Raw genomic sequence first — 25,430 nt, 5'->3', positions numbered from 1 at the left:
TGCTGGCCTCTAAAGCCTACCCTGTCACACATAAGGAGTGAATTATTTTACATTTTCAGCAACTTTGGCAAATGCTCCTTCCACTGTGATTGAAAGAGTTGTGACAAGTACACACACACACACACACACACACACACACACACACACACAAAACTTTCTTCCAAAACACTGAGACTAATCGGTGAAAAATAATTAACAAAATAAAGGGAAGAATTAAGTCTCCCTGAGAATAATATTCACAGATAACATCTGGATCCTACAATCTGTGTGTGTGGGAGTATGAGTGTGAGTGTGAGTGAAAGAGTGTGTTTCTCAGTGTGAAGGTGAGTGTGAGTGTCTGAGTGTGAGTCAGTGTCTGAGATGTATGTGTGAGTGTGAGTGTGAGTGTGAGAGTCTCCATGTGAAAGTACAAGTGTGTGAGTGAGAGTGTGAGTGAGTGTGTGTGTCTGGCTACATCCCCTGGCAGTAGCATTGACACCTAGGCTTCAGACTGTGTTAGTATAGTAGAATGGAGTTATGGTCCAGAAGTTCCAATGTTCTCTTCTTTCAGGATCTGACTTAGCTAATATTAAATTCGATAATTATGTGATCCTAGAAAGAAATCTTGAATGATAAAAACCAGAAATTCTAATTAGCCAGACAGGTTTTTCTTTCTCTGTGGGAGTCAACTTCTCGGGGATAAAATTGACCTTTCACAGTTAACCCATAGTCAGGAAAAAAAAGTGACAGTATGATACATAGCTAGGGGCTAATCATAATAATTAAGTAGGACAAAATTTGGGCAGGGGGAGATTAATTGATTAGTGGATCTGATTCAGGATTATTTTCTCTTACAAATAAGTGAAGAAAATGGAGAATGGCAATCAATGATAGTGAAGGCTCAGACCCAGCACATAAAAAAAAATTGAAAAAGCATTTTTATCTTTATCTATTTAATTTTTTACTGTAAAAAGAAGAAAATACAAAGAAAAACAGAGAGAAAATGCACCTGCAAAGACTGGAATCCAAAGTCCTGTCTCTGGAAAACTGGTATTTTAGGGGTTTTGAGGTTTTTTATTTGGTTGTTTTGATGGTAGGTTGGTTGGCTGGTTGGGTTTATTTTCTGTTGTATTTTTTTTTTTGTATGTTTGCTTTCATTTTGTGTCTGTGGATAAAACTCCATTACTTTGGTAAAATGTATCTACCTCTGTCTTTGAGTGTGTCTGAAATTCTGAAATAATCACTAAGGAGGGATTCTGACAGGCAGGAAAAATAATAGCTTTTTTCTTTAAAAAAGAAAAGAGGGAAAAATATGTCATGTGCATTTGTGGTTCTGAGGCCAATTTATTTATCATTCTACATATTAGGAATCTAACTCCTAGTTCCTTACATGTAGACCAATGTTATAATTCTATTTTTGTACAACTACTATAAATGTTACATTAAGTATTCCAAGGTAATTATGAAATTTTCTCAAAATCAACGGCAAAGGGATATTGATTGGCTCAGTGATTTTACTTCTTTACTTACTTAATAAATTACAAGTTTTCAAAATGGCACATTTACTTTTAGCTCAGAATGAATCATTCCATAATGGTTTAAATAGAATCAACATAGCAAAATATGCCTACATAAACATAAACACAAACACATACACATATACATACACACACACATATATACATATACATGTACATACATATACACACATATATACATGCATACACGTATACACACATATATATTAATACATACATGTGTACATACATATGTACATATATACATACACACATATATAAATACACACACATATACATATATATTTGTGCATACATACACACATACACAAACATATGTATATATATCCATACACACATACGTACATACATACACACATACATATGTACATACATACATACACACATACACACAACAGTGATTAAAATGTAAATTGAGGAAAAGGTATGCTAAGTATTTGGTGATTTGATAACAGAAGTGAAAAAATCTAAAAACATAAAGCATCTGATTGTACAACTACTTATCTCTCTTTGATTTGATTTGTGCTTACCTATTACCAACTCTCTACCTGCTCACATATTACTCATCATTACATTCTATTACTGTGCGTATATTATCTCTATAAAGTATTTGTAGCTCCCTTTATCTGTCTTCTATTAATCATTTATTTTTATGAACTATTTTTGCCAATCCATTAATTTTCCTTTACATTCAACCATGAGAACTATGTGATGTTCATGTTACAATTTTTTGTGTTTCACCTCTCTGACATGACCACGTGTATGAAGACTGCACTTAGAGATCATAGATATATAACAATATTTGAAGAGGATTTAGGACTTTTACAATAATGAATATTGGCCATGAGTGTGGATCCCTGGTATCAGTTTGTCTGAATTAAACAGGAGGGTTGCTATTAATCCCACTGCGTGCTTCTAATTATCTCAGTTTGATAATTTACATCATTTATACATACATGTAACAGAGATAGATGTGTCTCCTTGCTTTTCAAAAACAATGCAATGAAATACCTAGAAAAACACCAAACCATCTAATTTTGTTTCTGCGAGAGGTTCCTGTAAAATGTTTGGTCATAGTGAAGAGAAAGATTACTCTCATTACTGACATTACCGTTATTTTGTCTGTTATAAATTGTTCACTATCCTGAATGAGTTTTTCAGTATTTATTTCATTTAGAGATTATAATATAATTACATTTCTGCATCCCCGCTTTCCCCCAGTCCCATTTAATAGAGCCTTCCTTTATCTCTTTCAACTTTATGACTTCATGGTTTGTAAAGGAGAAATTAACTGATACTGTATTTTCAAAGAGTGTGAGGCTATTTTGGTTTTGGAAGTAAAAATAATTATTTGCATACAATTGTAGCAATTCATGAAATTTCTGTGAGTTTATGATACATATAAATATTATTATAGTCAATTTTGTCTAAAATTCTTTTATTTCAGTGGTCAAATACAATGAATCTTTTAATGTCTTTTCACATATTTATTGGTTATTTTTATTACTTCCTTTGTGTATAATCTGATAAGTTTTTGAACGACTTTATGTGAAACTTTGAACATTGTTCAGTCAATATTTAATGTGCTTTTTTACGATGTCTATCTCAGCCTTTTTATAAAACAACTGCTGACAGCAATATGTTTGTTTTTCCAAACCATATCCTGTCAGACTAGTTTGTATGGTTGTATCTTTTGCTGTGCCTAAATATTTTTTTCCATGATCAATTCAGTTTTTTTTTTTTTTTGGTTCTTTTTTTTTTTTTTTTTTGGAGCTGGGGACCGAACCCAGGGCCTTGCGCTTCCTAGGTAAGTGCTCTACCACTGAGCTAAATCCCCAGCCCCTGTTTAAAATTCTTAAACGAATGGTGATACCTTAGCTGGAGGCAATGGCTGCTTCTTCCATAAAAATGGATAACAAATTAAGACAGAAAACTGAGCTGTGGTACTATAAAACTGCTGTGAGAAAACCTGAGAAGGATTCCATTTACAGGCATAGGCAAGAATAGTCTGAATAAGTTTTCAAAAGATTAAGACATGAAACAGCTTGTCTTTCTTTATTAAGTCTTTCGGAGATCTTTGGGAAATTTTTGTGTTGACCTGTCTATGTGTGTATGAACCATTTGAGAGTGTGAGATCACTAGACATTGGCGTTATAAGCATTTTCCCTTCCATAATAGTGTTCTCTGAACCAAAGTTGTGTCAACTAGAAGAGCAAATGTGTTCTTAGCTTCTGAGCTATCAGCATAGCCCCCTTGGTACATGTCTTAGCTCAAAAGATTTCTTCCTTTCTTCCAGTGTTTCAAGCTGGATATTTTTATTAAACAAGTACCATATCTCTGTTAATCTCAACATCTATTGTTAAATATCTGGTATTGTGCAATTTTAAAACTTCTGTACATAAGAGTCCAGTTTTGTTTTGATTTCCTGTTCACAAATCTTAGGGTATTACTATTTTATACTGCTTTACTATTGACACTTACATTTATTTTTATTTTATGTTTATTCAATATTTTAGGTTAGTGTATTTTTATTATATGCTTTCTTCTCCTCCAATACTCTACAGTTATATTTTGCCTTTCAGATTTTTATTTATTCACATTCCAAATATTTTCCTCTTTCCCAGTCTGCCATCATAGAGGCTTCACAGCAAGCACCTATCCCATGGCCTCTAAGAGGATGCTTACCCTCTCACCACCCCACACCCTTCCCACACACACTCACCTGCACTTAATCCTCATTCCACATGTGCTTCCCTGGGATATCAATTCCTTACATAATTGAACACATCTCCCAATGAGTCGAGACAAGAAATTGCTCTGTTACATATGGGCCATATGGTTTTCTTTTGGGGTTGAAATCCCGTCAGTGCACTCTATTCTTCCCCTAATTATTCCCGGGGGGTTCATGACCTCGTTCCATCTGCATCTGTCTCAATCAGCTGTTTTCAAAGCAGCATATACAAGCACAATATGGCATCAGTAATGGTGTTAGGGTTTGCTGCCTGCCTATGGGATGGATCACAAATTGGGCAGGTCACTGGCCTTCAACTGCGCTCCATTTTTTTCCTGTATTGCATTGCTTTTTGACAGGCAGAATTCAGGTTCGAATTTTTGAAGATTGTTGTTCCAATCTACTCATTTGGGGACTTGTCTATCTACTGGAGATGACCACTTCAGTTTTCATCTCCCCATTGTTGGGCATTTTGGCTTAGTTCATGTAGGCCTACTGAGGCATGTGAGACTTTCATTTCCCAGGTCTCTCGAACAATCTTGAGGTACCTCAGGCCACCAACCCCTGCAGCTGCCTGTTTCCATTCGATCTCCTGACCCTATGGACTTCTGTCTTCTTCACCCCCATTCCTAATCCTGCTCCTCTGTCTTGTCCCACACAGCTCTGTCACCCAGACTCCTCTTACTCCTCCCTCCTGTGAGTGCTTTGTTCCACCTTCTAGGTTGTATTGAAGCATCCTCACTTGGGTCTTTCTTCTTAAAGTTTTTTATGGTCTGTGGGTTGTACCCTGGGTATCATGTACTTTTTGGGTAATATCCACTTATCAGTGAGTATATTCAAGGCCTATTCTTTTGGGTTTGGCTTACCTTGTTCAGAATGTTATTTTGCAATTTTTTTCATTTACCTGCAAAACTCATGATCTTATTTTTAATAGAGAGATAGTATTTCATTGAGTAAATAACCCACATTTTTTATCTATTCTTTGACTGAGGGACATCTGAGTCATTTCCAGCTTCTGGCTATTACAAATAAGGCTGCTATGAGCATAGTAGAGCACATATTCTTGAGGTATGATGGAATATCTTTTAGGTATATGTACAGAAATGATAGAGATTGGTCTAGAGGGAGAACTACTTATAGTTTTCTAAGAAAGAGTCAGGTTGATTTCCAAAGTGATTGTAGAAGTTGGCAAACCAACCAGTAATGGAAGAATGTTCCTTTTTCTCCACACCCTTTGTAGAATGTGCGTTACTTGAGTATGTAACCTTAGCTATTCTGATTGGTGAAAGTTAGACTCTCAAAGTTATCCTGATTTGCATTATTCTAATGACTAATAATGTTGAACATTTTTCTAAGCTTCTCAGTTGTCCAATATTTCTCCATTGAGAATGCTCTGTTTGGTCTGTGAACCATTTTGTAATTGGGTTATTTGGTTTTTGGAGGTTACCTTCATGATTTCTTTATATATTTTGAATATTAGCTTCTTTATTTTCCATTTATTATTGGATATTTTACTTATCTACATTTCAAATATTATCCCTCTTCCCTGTTTCCCCTCAGGAAACATCTCATCCTATACTCCCAATCCTGCCTCCATTAGGGTGCTCCTTCCACCTAACCATACTCTATCACTCTCTGCCATGCATTCCCCTACACTGGGACATAAATCTTTAAAAGTACTAAGGGGCTCTTATCCAATTGCTACCCAACAAGGTCTATCCTCTGGTCCATATGTGGCTGGAGCCATGGGTTGTTCCATGTGTATTCTACAGTTAGTGGTTTAGGCCATGGGGGCTTTGGGGTGTCTGGTTGGTTAATATTGTTATGCTTCTTAAGGGTCTGCAAATCCCCTCAGCTACCTCAGAACTTTCTCTAACTCATCAATTTCCAGACTGTGTTGTTTTTCCACTGATTAACTACAAGGATCTGTGTCTGTATTTGTCAAGCTCTGGTAGAGTTTCTCAAGAGACAGCTATATCAGGCTCCTGTCAGCATGAACATCATGGCAACTCCAATAAGGATTGGATTAGGTGACTGCATGTGGAATGTATGGCCTTTGCTTCAGTCTGCTCCATAATTTGTCTCCATATTTCTTTTTTTTTTTTTTTGGCTCTGTTTTTTTTTTCGGAGCTGGGGACCAGGGCCTTGTGCTTCCTAGGCAAGCGCTCTACCACTGAGCTAAATCCCCAACCCTGTCTCCATATTTTTTTCTTTGACTATTTTTGTTCCCCCTTCTAAGAAGTCCTGAAGCATCCACACTTTTGTGTTTCTTCTTCTTGTTGTTTCATGTGATCTGTAAATTGTATCTTGGGTATTGTGTGCATTTGAGATACTACCCACTTACCAGTGAGTACATAGCACCTGTATTCTTTTGTGCTTGGGTTACCCCACCTAAGATGCTATATTTTAGTTCCATCAATTTGCCAAGAATTTCATGGTTTTAATAGCTGAGTAGTACTCCATTGTGTACATGTACATCACCGTCTGTTTCTTCATTGAAGAACATCACAAATCTTTCCAGTTTTGGGTTTTAATAAATCAGACTGCTACGAACATGGTAGAGCATGTGTCCTATGTTTAAGTGTCTTTTGGGTATATGTCCAGAAATGGCATAACTGGGTTCTATATCCAATTTTCTGAGGAACTGCGAGAAGCTTCTGTATTTTCAGAGTGGTTGGTTCTACCACCTTGCACTCCCATCAACATTTGAGGGGTCTTTGTCTTTCTTCACACCTTTGCCAGCATCTCTTGTTTCCTAAGTTTTGGTCTTAGACATTCTAGCTGGTGTGTGAAGGAATCTGAGGGTTGTTTTGGTATGAATTTCCCTGATGACTAAAGATAATGAACATTTCTTTAGGTGCTTCATGGCCATTTGATACTCCTCTGTTGAGAATATTTGTTAGCACTGTACCCCATTTTTACTAGGGTTATTTAGCTCACTGGAATCTAACTTCGTGAGTGCCCTCTATCAGTTGTAAGCTTGGTAAAGATCTTTTCACAGTCTGTTCGTTGCTGTCCTATTGACAGTGTCCTTTGCCTTGCAGAAACTTTGCACTTTTATTAGATCCCATTAGTCGATTCTGGATCTTAGAGCATGAGCCATTCTTATTCTGTTCCGGAAAATTTACCCTATGTCTATGTGTTGCTTGGTCTTCCTCAATTTCTCTTCTTATTTCAGTATGTGGTTTTCCCTGGAGGTCCTTTATCCACTTACACATTAACTTTGTAAAAGGTAATAAGAATGGATCCATTTTCATTCTTCTACATGCCGTCCACCAGTTAAACCGGCACCATTTGTTGAAAATGCTACCTTTTTTTCCACTAGATGATCTTAGTTCCTTTGTGAAAGAGAAAGTGACCATAATAGGTAGGTTCCGAGTCTTCAATTTCATTCCTCTGATTTACCTGTAGTCTCAGTATCTGTACCATGCATTTTTTATCACTATTGCTGTGTAAAACAGCTTAAGGTCAGGGATGGTGAATCCTCCAAAAGTTCTTTTATTGTTGAGGATAGTTTTTTGTAACTCCAGTTGAGTTTGCAAATTGCTTTTTCTAACTCTTTGAAGAATAGAGTAGGAATTTTGATGAGAATTGCATTGAATCTGTAGATTGCATTTGGCAAAATGGTCATTTTTACTATATTAAACTTGTGAATCCATGAGCATGGAAGATCTTCCCATCTTCTGAGATCCTCTTCAATTTCTTTCTTCAGAGACTTGAAATTCTCGTCACAAAGATCTTTCACTTGTTGAATTAGAGTCAAACTGAGTTACTATATACAATTTGTGACTGTTGTGAAGGGTGTTGTTTTCCTAATTTCTCTCCTAGACTGTTGATCCTTTGAGTAGTGGAAGGCTACTGATTTGTTTGAGTTAATCTTATATCCGGCATATTTGCTGAAACTATTTATAAGGTTTAGTTCTCTGGTGGATTTTTTTGGGGTCACATAAGTATTCCATGCTGTCTTCAGAAAATATTGATATCTTGATTTCTTCCATTCCAATTCCTATCCCTTTGACCTCCTTCTGTTGTGTCATTGCTCTGGCTAGGAATTCAAGTACTATATTGAATAAGTAGGGAGAGAGTTGGCAGCCTTGTCCTTTTTCTGATTTGTGAGACTGCTTCAATTTCTCTCCATTAAGTTTGATACTGGCTAATCCTTTGCTGTATCTGGCTTTTACTATGTTTAGATATGGGCCTTGAATTACTTGAACTTTCCAAGACTTTCATCATGAAGCAGTGTTGACTTTTTTCAAATGCTTTCTCAGCATCTGAGGAGATGATTCTGTGTTTTTTCCCTTTAAGTTTATTTACATAGTGGATTATATCAATGGATTTCTGTATATTGAACCATTCACGTAAATCATCAGATACTACTACAAAAATATAAACTCAAAAATAACTGGAAAATCTGAATGAAATGGACAATTTTCTAAACATATATCAGGTACCAAACTTAAGTCAGGATCAGATAGATCATCTAAATTGTCCCACCACCGTGAAAGAAATAGAAGCAGCGTTAAAATCTCCCAATTAAAAACAAACAAACAAACAAACAAACAAAAACAAAACAAAACAAACAAACAAACAAAATAAAACAGACATGCTTGGACCAGATTGATTGACTGAATGCAGAATTCTGTCAGACCTTCATAAAAGATCTAATGCCAATTGTGTACAAACTCTTCCACAAAATAGAAACAAGAAGAACATTACTAAATTCCTTCTATGAAACCACAATCATTCATATATTAAAATCGCATAAATAAACAAAAATGAAAGCAAACTTCAGACGAATTTCCTGTATGAATATCAATGTAAAAATACTCAATAAAACTCCCACAAACTGAATCCAAGAACACATCAATCTGCATTCTTACTCATGCAGTCCGCATTACCCCAGTACCATTTTTGATGTTGGCTCCCTTTTTCCACTATATGATTTTTCTTTCTTTGTCAAAGTTCAATTGTCCCATATGTATGTTGGTTTAATTCTGAGTGTTTACTTCTATTTCATTGGTCATACCGTCTGCCTTTGTACTTATTTCATGAGGTTTTTCTCATTATGGTTCTGTAGTGTAGGTGGTTTTCAGGAATGGTCATTTCCCTAGAAGTTCTTTTATTGTTGACAATTTTTTTTGACCATCCTTTATTCTTTCTTTTCCATATGAAGTTGAGAATTGCTTGTTACATGTCTGTGAATAATTTTGTTGTAGTTTTTATTGTAATTGTACTGAATCTGTCAATATTTTGCTAAGATATTTCTTATTTTCATATTATTCCTACTAACCTATGAATGTGGAAGACGGTTTCAACTACTGTGGACTTCTTCACTTTTGTTTTTCAGAAACTTTACATTCTTCTTATTCAGACTTTTCCCTTGCTTGGATAGCATTTCACCAAGAAAATTTATTCTTTTGTGGCTCTTGTGAATGATGTGATTTCCCTCAATTGTTTCTTAGCTCATCCATCATTTGTATATAGGATTGCTATGGATTTGACTTACTTCTTTTTTAAATCCAGCCGTTTTATTGAATTTGTTTATCAATGTAGGAATTCTGTGGTAAAATTTTTGGGATTGCTTACATGTACTATTATATCGTGCACAAATTATGATACCTTCATTTCTTTTTTCCAATATGTATCCATTGGTTCTCCTTTTGTTGTCTAACTTTTCACAGAAGAACTCTGAATATCATAGTGAGTATACAGGAACAGAATGTCCACCTTTTGTTGTCTTTTATTTTACTCGGATTGCTTCAGGTTTCTCTCCATTTAATTTGATATCGCCTGTTGGTTTGTTGTATACTGATTTTATTATGTTTAGATATGTTCTGTAAATTTCTGATCTCTCCAATAATTTTAACATTAGGGGGTGTTGTATTTTGTTAAAGGCACTTTATGGATGTAATGAGATGATCATGTAATTTTCTTCTTTGAAATTGTTTGTATAGAGGATTACATATTATAATGGAATGGATTTACATATAATGAGCCATCCCTGCATCACTGTAATTAAGCCCACTTAATTGTGATGAATTATTGTTTTGATGTGTTCTTGGATTTGCTTTGCTGTTTTCATGTTGAGTATATTTCCATCGTTATTTCTAAATGCAATGTGTCTGAAGTTCTCTTTCTCTGTTCATTTCTGTATGCTTTATGTCACAGGAAAACTGTGGATTTATTGATTTAATTAATTAGTGTTCCCTCTGGTTCTGCAACAATTTTAGGAGTCTGGGCATTGGCTCTTTAAAAAGTCTGGTACTACTATTTGCCTTTTTTGTTGTTGTTGTTCTGAAACTTTTTTAATGACTGCTTGCATTTAGTTAAGAATTTTAGCACACATTAGTCTTCATTTAATTTTAGCAGGTTATGAATATTTAGAAAATTATCCATTTCATCTAGATTTCCCAGTTTAGTTGAATATAGGCTTTTTTATTATGACCTGACAATTTTTTTTTAATTTTCTCAATTCCTATTATTAAGTCTAACTTACCATTTCTGATTGTGTTAATCTGACACTGTCTCGTGCTCTTTAGTAAGGATGGCTAAAGTGTTTATCTATTTGTTGATTTTTTTCAAAGGCTCAGCTCTTGGTTCAATGCATTGTTTTTATCATACTTGTTGCTAACTCGTTGATTTCAGCCCTGTGTTTTTCTATTTCCTTCATTATACATGTGTTTGGTATATTTGCATTTTGCTGTTGTAGAGATTTCAGATGTACTTTTAAGTTGCTAATATGAAATCCTTTCAATTATTTTATTAAGGCACCTAGTGCTATAAATTTTCCTCTTAACACTGCTTTCATTGTGTCTCATAATGATGTGTCTCTGCTTTCTTCAAATTCAATAAAGTCATTAATTCCTTTCTTTATTTCCTCCCTGACTAAGTTATCATTGAGCAGTTCAGTGTCCTCATCTATATTGCCTTTTTGTTGTTGTTTTGTTTGTTTGTTAGTTTTTGTTTTATTTTTGCTTTTGTTTTTTTTGTTTGTTTTTGTTTTGTTTTGTATTAGAATGCAGGGTCTTATTTCACTCTTTGTGTATCTGGTGATGATTGTTATGTGTCTAACAATATGGTCAATTTTGGATAAGGTCCCGTTAAATGCTAAGAAGGAAGTATATTCTTTTGGGGTGAAAATCTCTGTAGATGTGTTAAATTCATTTGTTTCATAACTTCTATATGGGATCTCATAAAACTACAAAGCTTCTGTAAGGCAGAGAAAGCTGTTGTTAGGGCACAAAGGCAACCAACAGATTGGGAAAAGATCTTTACCAATCCTACAATTGATAGAGGGATCATATCCAAAATATACAAAGAATTCATGAAATTAGACTGTAGGGAGACAAATAGCCCTATCTAAAAATGGTGTTCAGAGTTAAACAAAGAATTCACAGCTGAGGAATCTGAATGGCTGAGAAGCACCTGAAGACATGTTCAACATCTTTAGTCATAAGGGAAATGCAAATCAAAACAACCCTGAGATTTCACCTCACATGATTCAGAATGGCTAAGATCAAAACCTTCGGCGACAGCAGATGCTGATGAGGATGTGGAGAAATAGGAACACTCCTCCATTGTTCGTGGGATTGTGGACTGGTACAACTATTCTGGAAATCAGTCTGGAGGTTCTTCAGAAAATTGGACATTGAGCTACCTGAGGACCCAGCTATACCACTCTTGGGCATAAACCCAAAAGATGCCCCAACATATAACAAAGACACATGCTCTACTATGTTCAGGGCAGCCTTATTTATAATAGCCAGAAGCTGGAAAGAACCCAGATGCCCTTCAACAGAGGAATGGGTACAGAAAATGTGGTACATCTACACAATGGAATATTACTCAGCTAGCAAAAACAATGACTTTATGAAATTCATGGGCAAATGAAAGGAACTGGAAAATATCATCCTGATACTTTCCCAATCACAGAAAAACACACATGGTATGCAATCAATGATAAGGGGATATTAGCCCAAATGCTTGAATTATCCTAAATGCACAGAACACATGAAACTCAAGTAGGATGACCAAAATGTGCGTGCTTCACTCCTTCTTTAAAAGGGGAACAAGAAAACCCTTGGGAGGAAATAGGGAGGCAAAGTTTAGAACAGAGACGGAAGGAACACCCATTCAGAGCCTGCCCTACATGTAGTCCATACATATACAGCCACCAAACTAGATAAGATGGATGAGGGAAAGAAGAGCAGGCTGACAGGAACCGGATGTAGTTCTCTCCTGAGAGACATAGAAAGAATACAGCAAATACATAGGTGAATGCCAGCAGCAAACCACGGAACTGAGAACAGGACCCCTGTTGAAGGATTCAGAGAAAGACCTGAAGGAGCTTGAATGTGCTTGAGACCCCATATGAACAACAAGGCCAACCACCCAGAGCTTCCAGGACTAAGCCACTACCCAAAGATTATACATGGATTCACTCTGGGCTCCAACTATATATGTAGCAATGAATATCCTAGTAAGATCACCAGTGGAAGGGGAAGCCCTTCGTCCTGCCAATACTGAACCCCCAGTGAATGGGATTTTTGGGGGTAGGGCGTAAATGGGGGAAGGATGAGGACCGGAAGACGATACAGAATGGTAGGGGGAGGGTTTAGGGGGATGTTGGCCTGGAAACCAGGGAAAGGGAACACAATTGAAATGTAAATAAGATATATTCAATTTAATAAAGATGGAGAAAAGAAAACAATTAGGAAATGTCCCTTAATTTTCTATTTTAAAATATAAAATTTCATATCTTTTGTGCATTTAAAATATTATGCAACCGTATTATTTTATGTTGTTATGTGGGCCAAATACTTGTCACAGTATAAAAAATAATAGTCTATTGAATTTAATTATTTTTAATATTAATTTTATTTTTATATAATATATTTGTTTACTTTGTCCCTACTCTGCAATTGCACTAAGATTTTTGTCAAGTATATAGGCAAAGATTTGATGCAATCTCTCCCTCTAAATAAGTACCAAAACTATAAAAGTAAATAGAATGCTTATAAACCACACATAGTTTTACAACAGTACTGAAGATGCAGAAGCAGGCCTGATATTCATGAGGATTTACAAAACATCCTTGGAGAAATTTTGAAACATTGTCTCAAGTAAATGAAGAAAGGAAAATAATGACCATATATTCCACACCCAGTTTATGTATGCTAGTTAAAATACAATCAGTTTTGGATGTTCAAAATTTCACACATGCAAATGCTAAACAGTTCCTGAAGAATTGCAGCTTAAGGCTCTTTTCCCAAGGTAGACATTGTTAGACATTGCTAGAGGCATCCCATAAGACTCTGTTATTGCCCATTCTAGGAAGTTTTAGTAACATTATATAATGTTAGATAATCTACTCTTTAAATAGGAGGTTTTTAAGTAAGATCTGGTTTAAAGCTTCTGATGACTTAAGTAGTTTCCGCAATAAGGACTTAAGTTTTAATACCTGAAAAGCAGACAAGGGCAATACCAATAACCTATCTAATTTGGAAGTTACTCCAACATGTTCTGCCTAGGGACTCAAATAAATGTTCCTTGTATAGATTGAAGAGTTTTCTTTTTCTTTTTATTTTTTTTAGAGTCTATGAATCAGCCCAATTGGTATAAAGTAACTCAATCTATATTAGAATAAAATATAAACCTCCATTTTTTTTAAACACAAATACATGCCTCTTTGTGGTGCATATGGCCAAGCATTATCCATTTCATACTAATTTTATAAAGTCAAAGAGTATCATGTTTAATGAATGTATAAGGAAGTATCTTAATAACATCTAAGTTAAAAGTGTCAATTACATACATTCATATGAACAATGTATTTTGATATATTATATATATTATATATATGCTCCTATATGCATACTATATATATATATATATATATATATATATATATATATATATATATATATACACACATATATATGTGTGTGCTCCTGCATCCAGTTCTTGTTTTTGGATGGCATACTTAACTGGGACAAGGATATTATCAGAGGAGTCAGACTCCACATCTTTTCATCAAAGAAGGCTCAGTATATCCCAGCAGCTGTTAAGGGTTAATAACTTCTCATTCAATGGTGGAAGGCCCTTAGGGCATGCTATACATCCATGTTTCACATTTATATTTCCCTGACATTTTACATAACCTTTAAGAAACTTTGAATAAGTGTATGCATTAGTTATGCCACATCAGTAGCACAGCAAATTACCGCTGAGTTACCCATTTCCAGGTTTTTAAATTCTCTCGCCTCTCTTTTGATATGATCATGAAACAGTAAATAGGGACATGTTGATAAAGTTGTCTCCTAGATGGCTGAGCAAAATTCCTAACTTCTTCTAGTCTGACAAATTATAAAATTTGGCACAACCTAAATGAGAAGGGAGGCTTCTCACATAATGTGTATCAGCAGGTAAAACTGAGAACAATAAATTTGAATATTATCAAGGTAATTTGACAATATAAGTGAATGATTTAGATATAAAGAGGTTTCTATATTCTCCCTTGACCTGGACTTTTCTCTAAAAGATACTGTTCAACAAGCCCCATACACGACAAAATGAAAGGAGTGAGTGATACTTGGGAACTATCATGTTACTAAGACTTCAGAGGGCAAAAGTTCCTTTTGATGTCTGCAACATGTATATTTCATCATTGAGTAGGAAGGCAACTGATGTTTTCTTTCTCTTCCCAGAAAATAGTACTAAACCATGCATTTATTGAAATATTATTAAGTTCAAGGACACATATTTTCACTATATTTCTCAATTGTGGGACTCAAAATATAACACGGTTTACATATGGAAATATATTTTTGGATGCTATGCTCTGCAGATTGCTTTAAGATTCATGATACATAAAACTTACTGTGGCTTGAAACATGTGGTACCACAGTCTGACATTTCAAAACAAGATGCAGTATAAATAGAAATTCAATTTTATGAGGTTCAATATTTGAAGCACAGTTTGTTTAAAAGCAAAATGTTATAAAGGTTTCCAAAGTCAAACTATCACCAGATACTGAAGCACTGAGGTAATCAGAGTTTAATTAGAGAAAAAGACAACAGGTAGACCAAATAATGGATCTTTAGATAATTCAGAATCTGTCTTTGAGATTCTCTCTCTCTCTCTCTCTCTCTCTCTCTCTCCATGCGCACACACACACACACACACACACACACACACACACACACACACTTATCAGTGAGTGCATGCAAATCATATAATGGATTGATGGATTGGTTTTTGATTGGATATTTTACAGATTTATATTCCAAATGTTATAAGCTTTCCTGGTTCCCTCCTCTCTCATCCCTCCTCCCCTTCTCCCCTTGCTTCTATTCTATGAGGATGCTCCCTCCTCCAAGGTACCCACTACTACTGCAACACCCTGGCATTCCCCTATGCTGGGGAAATGAGCCTTCACAGGACCATGGGCTTCTCCTCCTATGTCTGACCAGGCTATTCTCTGCTACATATGAAGCTGAAGCCATATGTCCATCAATGGTTGGTGGTTTAGTTCCTTGTACCTCTGGTAGGTCTGGCTGTTTTATACTGTTATTCTTCCTAATGAAATTGCAATCTGCTTCAGCTCCTTTAGGCCATTAATTTGTTCATTGGTGCCCTGGATAGCGTCAAGCATCATTATATATACTAGTAAGGCTCTGGCAGAGCCTCTCAGGTGACACATATATCAGGATCCTGTCAGTAAACACTTTTTGGCATCAGAAATACTGACTGAGCTTGGTGGCTGACATGGGATGGATCCCCATTGGGGCTGTCTCTGGATCACCTTTCCTTTATTCTCTGGTCCACTCTTTGCCTCTGTATTTCCTCTCATTAGTATTTTGTCCCCCCCTCATAAGAAGGACTGAAACATTCACATTTTGATCCTAATTCTTCTTGAACTTTATGGGGTCAGTTAATTTTACCTTGGGTATTCCAATAGTGAATGCATACCATGTGTCCCTTTGTGATTGATTATCTCACACAGGATGATATTTTCTAGTTCCATCTATTTGCTTAAGAATTTCATGTAGTCATTGCTTTTAGCAGTTGAGTAGTACTCCATTGTGTAAATTCATCATATTGTTTTTATCCATCCCTCTATAGAAGGATATCTGGATTTTTTTTCCAGCTTCTGGCTCTTATAAATAAATATGCCGTGAACATAGTGAAGCTAATTGTACATTTTTCTTTCAGAAAGGAAAGTCCCAGGAAAGACAAAAGAACTTTAAAAATATATTTGACTGACACATAAAAAACAACTACAAGGCAATGGTGATTAAATATCTCCAAGTCAAATACATGATGTTTATAAGCATGGATTGAAATATAAGTGTAAATCTAGTTATATAAAGGACACTCTACTTCTGGGGTGACTGCTTGACTCTGGGGAGGCCAGTTCTTGCTAGGGACAAGGAGATGGAATCAAAAAGCCAAAATCTTCTGCCTGCTCCACCCCTAGCAAGGCCAACCATCATTAGGTCTGCTGTGGCCACTCTGGACTCTTCCAGGAAACACTGGTCAACACAACCCTAAATATACAAAGCCAAAAGCATCCTCCCCCACTTCCCAACCCATTCCTATGCACTGAATTTCCTGCTGCTTTCTAGGACAGAACGAGCATGCTTTCATCAGGCACTGATGCCAAGCCAGAGCACAGCTATTTTTCTATTACAGCCCTCAGTAGTATAACACACTTGAATATCAACAACTACAACAATAAAAAAATTAAATCTAATCTTATGAAACTAATAAAGGTTTCTACGTGGAGAGAAATAATTTCTTAATTAAATTCAGGAAACTCTAACCAAACATGGGTAGACTTTTAAAGCGAAATGAATAGATATTAGAAAGTATAATAAAAACAATCAAAGATGTAAAATAAATGAACAAAGTTATTCAAGACCTGAAAATGTAGTGAGAAGTAATAGAGAAAACAAAAACTGAGCCAATTCTGGATATAAAATGGAAAACCTATAATAAAGAACAGCAAATACATACACAAGCAATACAAACATAGTGCAAGGGAGAAAAAGAGAGAATCTTGGGCATATGAGACATAATAGAAGAAATTGAAAATTTTGACAAAAAAATGCTGAATCTGAAATGTTTCTACAACAACTCATCCAGGAAATTGAACACTATAAGAAGACCAAACCTGCCTTTCATCCTGCATCTCTGCTGGGCTTAGATTTCATGCTTCAGCTCCCACTGTCCAAGATTGTTGGCCTTGCTAGGGGCTGAGCAGGCAGTGGATTTGGCTTCTTTATCTCATTTGGCTCTTCCTGATAACAACAGGCCTCCCAGGAGTCATCCCTGAGAGACAGGATGACTCCCAGGAGGACCATCATGATGAGGTTAACAGGTGAAATCACCCTGCCCAACACAATATCTAACCTTATTGGTACCCTCACAGTGCCCAGTAAATGCAGGACTTATTGCCCTCACAGAAACAGATCATCCTTCCAGTCTACAACTGTGCCTGGAGTCAAATTGGGTACTATAACCACTATTCTCCCCAATCATACCCAGCAAGAGGATGACACTCTGGAGGTCATAACCAGAGGCAGACTTCCTCTGGGAGGTCCATTATAAGGAGGATCACTGAATGGACAGGGTCCAGTCAGAGCCAACATGCTAGTTATATCCAGTTGGAACCTGATGGCAAGGGGCAAGCAAAAGAACATAAGCATCAGATACCAATTTCACCAGTTCCCCTATCCTGTATCCCTGGATGAGCAAAAGAATCTGAAAAGTAAGATTCTGACCTGAAATACCATTTCCTAAAGATGATAGAGGACCTTAAGGAGGTCATAAATAATTCCATTAAAATATATAGGAAAAAAATAGGTATACATGTAGAATTCCTTATACAGGAAATGCATCAATCACTTTTAAAATGTAGGGAAATATGATCAAACAGGGTAAGAAACTGAACAAAATATCCAGGATCTAAAAATGAAAATAGAAACCGTGAAGAAATCAAAAAGGGTGACAACCCACAAGATGAAAAGCATAGAAAAGAAATTAGCAGTTACAGATGCAAGCAATATTGACAGAATACAAGAGATACAAGAAAGAATCTAAGGAATAGAAGATACCATAGAAAATATTGACACAATAGTCCAAGAAAATAGAAAGTACAAAAAGCTCCTAATTCAAATATCCAGGATATGCAGGACACAATGAACAAAAAAGTATCTAACAATAGTAGTAATAGAAGAGAGTGAGGATTCCAAATTCAAAGAGACAGAAAACATCTGAAATAAAATCATAGAAGAAAACTTTCCTAACCTGAGAAAGCAATGGCCATAAACTTAAAAGAAGCATAAAAAATACCAGATACATTGGACCAGAAAAGAAATTACTCCTATCTTATAATAATCAAAACACTAAATGCGCAGAACAAAGAAAGAATATTAAATGACTTAAGGGAAAAAGGCCAAATAACTTATAAAGTCAGACCTATAAAATGATACCAGGATTCTCAAAAAGCCAGAACTTTCATAGGTATCAGGAAGTCCTTAAACAAACACAAGTGCCAGGCTATGATGCTTAGCAAATCTCTCAATTGCTATAGATGGAGAAAGCAATATATCACATTTCAAAACCAATTATAAACAATTTATATCCATTAAGCCAACCCTGCAGATGATAATAGAAGAAAAACTCTAACTCAAGGCAGAAAATGTCACACAAGAAAAACCGAGAAATTAATACTCTCACAACAAACCCAAAAGAAGAGAACCACACAAACATTATTCCACCTCTAAGCACAAAAATGAAAAAAAATAATCATTGGTCTTTAATATCTCTCAAAATCAGTGAACACAATTCCTCAATGAAAGGACATAGACTACCAGAGTGAATATGTAAACAGAACCCAACAGAACCCAACAGATTCCCGCATATAAGAAACACACCTCAGTGACAAAAACTCATATTACTTCACAGCAAATGTCTGAAAAATACTTTCAAGGAAATGGTCCAAAAAAAAAAACTGGAGTAACCATTCTAATATCAAATAAAATTGAATTTCAAACAAAAGTTTTCAAAAATGATGAAGAAATTCACTTCATACTACTCAAAGAAAAATTTTACCGTGAACTCTCAATTCTGAGTATCTATGACCCAAATGCAAGGGCACCCCATTCTCAGCATTTCAAAGTATTTTATCAAAAATGGACCATATAATCAGATGCAAAATAAGCCTCAATACATAAAAATATATTGAAACTATCCAATGCATTGTATCGGATCTTCACTGACTAAGGCTGGTCTTATATAATAACCAAAAGAACAAGAACAACAAGAACAACAACAACAATAACAACATCCACAACAACAGAATTAAATTTCACATATGCACAGAAGGTAAGCCTCAACTCAACGAAGAAATAAATTATTTTTTTTAGAATTTAAAACACAATTAAAACAAAATGTAAGCAGTACCAAGAGGAAAACCTATATCTCTGTCTGCTTCCATAAAGAAATTTGAGAGATCATACACTAGCAGCTTAAAAGCATATCTGAAAGTTCTAGAAACAAAAGAAACAAATATACTCAAGAGGAGTAGATTGCAGGAAATACTCAAACTCAGGAATGGAATCAAACAAGTAGAAACAAAGAGATTTTTTTATAATCAACAAAACTAGTAGGTGGTTCTTTGAGAAAATAAAGAAGATAAAGAAACCCTTTGCTAAGCTAAATAGAGAGCACAAAGACACTATCCAAATAACATATTTAGAAAAGAAAAGAGGAAATTCAAATAAGGCCTTACAACAGAAGTCTAAACTCAACAAAACTGAAAAATTTAGGATGAATGTACAATTTCTAGATAAATAAAAGGTATCAAAGTTAAATCAGGATCAGATAAGCCATCTAAACTTTCCCATAACTCCTAGAGAAAAAGAAGCTGTCATAAAAGTCTCTCAAACCCCCCCCCAAAAAAAAAATCCTAGGGCTAGAAGGTTTTACTGCAGAATTCTCAAAGACTTTCAAAGAACATCTTATATCAATACTTCTGAAATCATTCCACAAAATAGAAAGGAAGGAACACTGCCCAGAAGCTAATGCCTAAACCACACCAAGATCGAAGAAAGACAACTTCACACTAATTTCCCTTATGAGTATTGATGTGAAAATAATTAATTTTTTTCAATACAAATCTAAAAACACATCAAAATAATCATTCACCCTGTAAGCTTCATCCCAGGGATCAATAGTTGTTTCAATATGTGGAAATATGGCAACTTAATTTGCTTTATAAAGAAATACAAAGAAAAATATATGAACAACTCATTAGATTCTGAAAAAGCCTTTGAGAAAAATGCCTTTTCATGTTAAAATTCTTCAAAAGATAAGAAATTAAAAGTTTATACCTAAGTAAAACCAATATGCAGCCAACAAAGAGTCAACATTAAATTAAATGGATAAAATTTGTAACAATCCCACTGCAATCAGAAACAAGAAAGGATGCTCATTATTTTCCTATCTATTCAATATTGTACTCAAAAGTCAAGCCTTACCAAGTATATAACAAAAGGCAGTCACAGCAATACAAGTTGGAATGCTCAAAGACACAATATCACTATTTGTGGTTGATATAATAATATGTGACTTATAAAAATTCCACCTGAAAACTCCAACTGCTGATAAACAGCTTCAGCAAACTGTCTGGATATAAAATTAACTCGAACAAGTCAGCAGCCTTCTTCTCCTCAAAAGAAAAATGTGCAGAGAAAGAAGTTAGGGAAATAACACACACACCAAAATAGTCATAAATAATATAAACTGTTTTGGTGTGACTCTAGCCAAGAAAGTGAAAGGTCTGTATGACAAGAACTTCAAGTCTCTAAAAGAGAAATCAAAGAAGTTCTGAGAAGAAAGATCGATCACCCGTGTCCATGAATTGGCATAATTAACATATTAAAAGTGGACAACTTAACAAAAATAACAGATTAAATACAATCCCCATCAAAATGCCAACTCAATTCTTCACAGAGATAGAAAACCAATTCTCAAAATTAATAGGTAATAACAAAAAACCCAGCACAGCTAAAACCATTCTCAACAATAAAAAAAAAATAATAATCTGTGGGAATTGCTATCTCTGACTTCAAGCTCTACTACAGAACTATAGTGAGGGAAACCAAATGGCACTGGTACAGAAAAAAGCAGTTAAATTACATGGAATAGAATTGAAGGCACAGAAATGAACCCACACACCTATGGTCACTTGATTTTGATAAAGAAGCTAAAACCGTCCAGTGGAAAAATGAAAGAATTTTCAACAAATAGTGCTGTTTCAACTGGTGGTCATCATCTAGAAGAATGCAAATTGATCTATATATCACCTTGTACAAAGCACAAATAAACTGAATCAAGGACCTCCACATAAAAGCAGATACAGCCAGACAACTAGAAGAGAAAGTGGAGAACAGCCTAGAACACATGGGCACTGGGGAAATTTTCCCAAACAGAACAGCAATGGCTTATACTCTAAGATCAAGAATGTACAAAGGGAACCTCATAAAAATGAAAACTTCTGTAAAACTAAAGACACATTCAAGAGGTCAAAACAGCACCAACAAATTGGGAAATGATCTTCACCAATCCTACATCCAATATAATGCTAATTTCTAATATATACAAAGAACTCAAGAATTTTTCTCTGGAGAAACAAATAACCCAATTAAAATTGGATTTCAGAGCTATTCAGAGAATGCTCAAATGATGTATATTTGAGAAGGGCCTAAAGAAATGTTCAACATCTTTAGTCATCAGGGAAATGAAAATCAAAACAACCTTGTGATTCCACCTCACACCTGTCCGAATGGCTAAGACCAAAAACTCAGGTAAGAGTAGCTGCTCTACAGGATGTGCATTTGTGGAATTGCAAGCTGCTACAGCTCATTTAAAAATCAGTCTGGATTTTCCTCAGAAAATTGTACCTAGTTCTACCTGAGGACCCAACTGTACTAGTTCTGGGCATATACCCAAAGGATGTTCTTCTGTATAACAAGGATACATGCTCCACTATGTTCATAGCAGCCTTATTTATAATAGTCAGAAGCTGGAAAGAACTAAGATGTCCTAAGCAAAGGAATGGATATAGAAAATGTTGTATATTTACACAAATGAGTACTACTCAGCTAATAAAAGCAATGACTACATAAAAATTTTAGGTCAATCAATGAAACTAGAAAATATCATGCTAAGTGAGGTAACAAAGTCACAAAAGAGCACACATGGGGATGCATTCACTTATAAGGGGATATTAACCCAAAAGCTCAAATTATCCAAGATACAATCCACAGACCACATGAAGCTAAAGAAAAAATACCACAATGTGGATGCTTCAGTTCTTCTTAGAAGGGTGACCAAATTACTCATGGGAAAATTTACATTGACACAGACTGTAGCAGGGACTGAAATAAAGTTCCTTCGGAGATTGCCCCACTTGGGGATCCATCCCATATGCACTCACTATATTCAGTCACTATTGCTGATGCCTAGAAGTGTTTGCTAAAAGGAGCCTGATATGGATATCTCCTGAGAGGCTCTGCCAGAGCCTTACTGATACAGATGAGTGTAAACAATGGGTATTGGGTGTACCTGGAAGAGAATGGGGGACAAAAGACTCGAAGAAGGACACCAAGACAAGAGTCTGATCAAGGCAACAACTTTATTTTTCCCCAAGGCTGAATTTATACCATAACATGGGTAACAGAGGGAAGGTGGAAGTAAGAAACATGCAGGCCAACGACACAGTATTCCTGTGGTCAGGGAATTGTCTGATGTTGACAGGATGTCAGAAAGGTCACAGGTTTGTCATATTATTAGTCAGGAGGACAACTTTATCATATTATTATTTTTCTTGACCACCAGATTTGTATTAGTCTTCTGCAGCTGGCTGGGGATTTTCCATGAACCTAGTCATACTTAATTCTAACATCAACAATGGAGGGCTTCAAGGGCATCGCTATCAACAGACGAGGATGCTCAGAGCTAAACTTCGTACTGGACATGGCGACTACAATGGAGGAGTTAGAGAAAGAACTGATTAGCTGAAAGGGTTTGCAACTCCTTATGAATAATAAAACTATCAACCAACAGACCCCCTTCAGACATCCCAGGGTGAAAATTACCAACAAATGAGTACAAAATGATAAACCCAAGACTCCTTCTGCATATGTAGTAGAGCATGGCCTTGTATTCTATGAATAGAAGGAGAAACCCTTGGTTCTGCGAAGGCTTTATTTCCCAATGTATTGGAATGCTAGAGCATTGAGTCAGGAGTGGGTGGTGGATAGTGGGAACATCTTGATAAAAGCAGGCCAAAGGGGTGAGGAGGTTTGGGGGAGCCTGAAAACAGGATTATACTTGGAAGGTAAATACATAAAATATTCAATAAGAAATATTCGACATCCTTACTCATCAGAGAAATGTCAATCAAAACATGTCTGAGATACCACCTCATACCACTCTTGAATGGCAAAGATTAAAACACATGTGACAGCAGATACTGGACAGAATGTGTGGAAAGGGGATCACTCCATCATTTTTGGTCCTATCATCATTAGCTGGAATAATTATTCTGACAATCACTCTGGCCATTCTTTAGAAAATTGGACATAGTACTACCTGAGGAACCAGCAATAGTAGACGTGGGCATACACTCAAAAATGTTCCACCGGAGAGAGAGATCAAAAGCCAGACAGGTGGGCACTCCTGAGACAGCAGAGCAAAAGAGACCACCAATACTGCCCGCCCCTGCCCACATCCCTGGCCCAAGAGGAAACTGTATACCGTCTCAGGGAACCTGAAGATAGGAGCAATGGAGCTGCAGGTTCCCTGCACCCCAGACACCGCCAGAACCTGAAGGGACCGGATCAACAGTTCTCTGCACCCAAATCCCGTGGGAGGGAGAGCTAAACCTTCAGAGAGGCAGACATGCCTGGGAAGCCAGAAGAGACTACAATCTGCCCATATTTCTGATTCCAGAGGAAAACAGCTAATGCCATCTGGGACCCTGGTGCACGGGAGCTCCCGGAAAAGGCAGCACAGGCCCTCCTGGTTGCCGCCATCACAGAGAGCTCAAAAGCAACACCCAAGGAGCAAACCTGAGCCTCGGGATCACAGGTAAGACCAACTTTTCTGCTCCAAGCAACCTGCCTGGTGAACACAGGACACAGGCAGACAGGAACAGCTGAAGACCAGTATACAAGAAAAACTACATGCCCGAAGGCAGAACACTCTGTTCCCATAACTGGCTGAAAGAAAACAGGAAAACAGGTCTACAGCACTCCTGACACAAAGGCCTATAGGACAGTCTAGCCACTGTCAGAAATAGCAGAACAAAGTAACACCAGAGATAATCTGATGGCGAGAGGCAAGCACAGGAAGCCAAGCATCAGAAATCAAGACTACATGGCATCATCTGAACCCAATTCTCACACCAAAGCAAACACTGAATATATAAACACACAAGAAAAAGCAAGTCCTAGATTTAATCATATTTGATCATGATGCTGGAGGACTTCAAAAAAGACATGAAGAACTCCCTTAGAGAAACACAGAAAAAAATAAATAAACAATTAGAAGCCTAAAGAGAGGAATCACAAAATCCCTGAAAGAATTCCAGGAAGACACAATTAAACAGTTGAAGGAATTAAAAATGGAAACAGAAGCAATCAAGAAAGAACACATGGAAACAATCCTGGATATAGAAAACCAAAGGAAGAGACAAGGAGCTGTGGATACAAGCATCACCAACAGAATACAAGAGATAGAAGAGAGAATCTCAGGAGCAGAAGATTCCATAGAAATCATCAACACAACTGTCAAACATAATGTAAAACGGAAAAAGCTACTGGTACAAAATATACAGGAAATCCAGAACTCAATGAGAAGATCAAACCTAAGGATAATAGGTATAGAAGAGAGTGAAGACTCCCACCTCAGAGGACCAGTAAATATCTTCAAAAAATCATAGAAGAAAACTTCCCTAACCTAAAGAAAGAGATGTCCATAAGCGTACAAGAAGCCTACAGAACTCCAAATAGATTGGACCAGAAAAGAAACTCCCCCTGTCACATAATAGTCAAAACACCAAATTCACAAAATAAAGAAAGAATATTAAAAGTAGTGAGGGAAAAAGGTC

The 25,430-nt window shown here is 36.2% G+C and overlaps 1 protein-coding gene across 4 annotated transcripts in view; it reads left to right on the top strand.

Moving 5' to 3' along the window:
• Nucleotides 1–25,430, top strand: part of LOC147995338 (LINE-1 retrotransposable element ORF2 protein-like) — a 121,185-nt gene that overhangs the window by 470 nt on the left and 95,285 nt on the right. The gene's annotated exons all lie outside the window — the stretch shown is intronic.

This window comes from Rattus norvegicus, chromosome 3 (genome assembly GCF_021556685.1).
Source record: "Rattus norvegicus strain SHRSP/BbbUtx chromosome 3, alternate assembly SHRSP_T2T, whole genome shotgun sequence".
Taxonomy (NCBI): Eukaryota; Metazoa; Chordata; class Mammalia; order Rodentia; family Muridae; genus Rattus; species Rattus norvegicus.
Note: the sequence above shows the minus strand (reverse complement) of the source record. Positions and strands in the feature narration are given on the sequence as shown.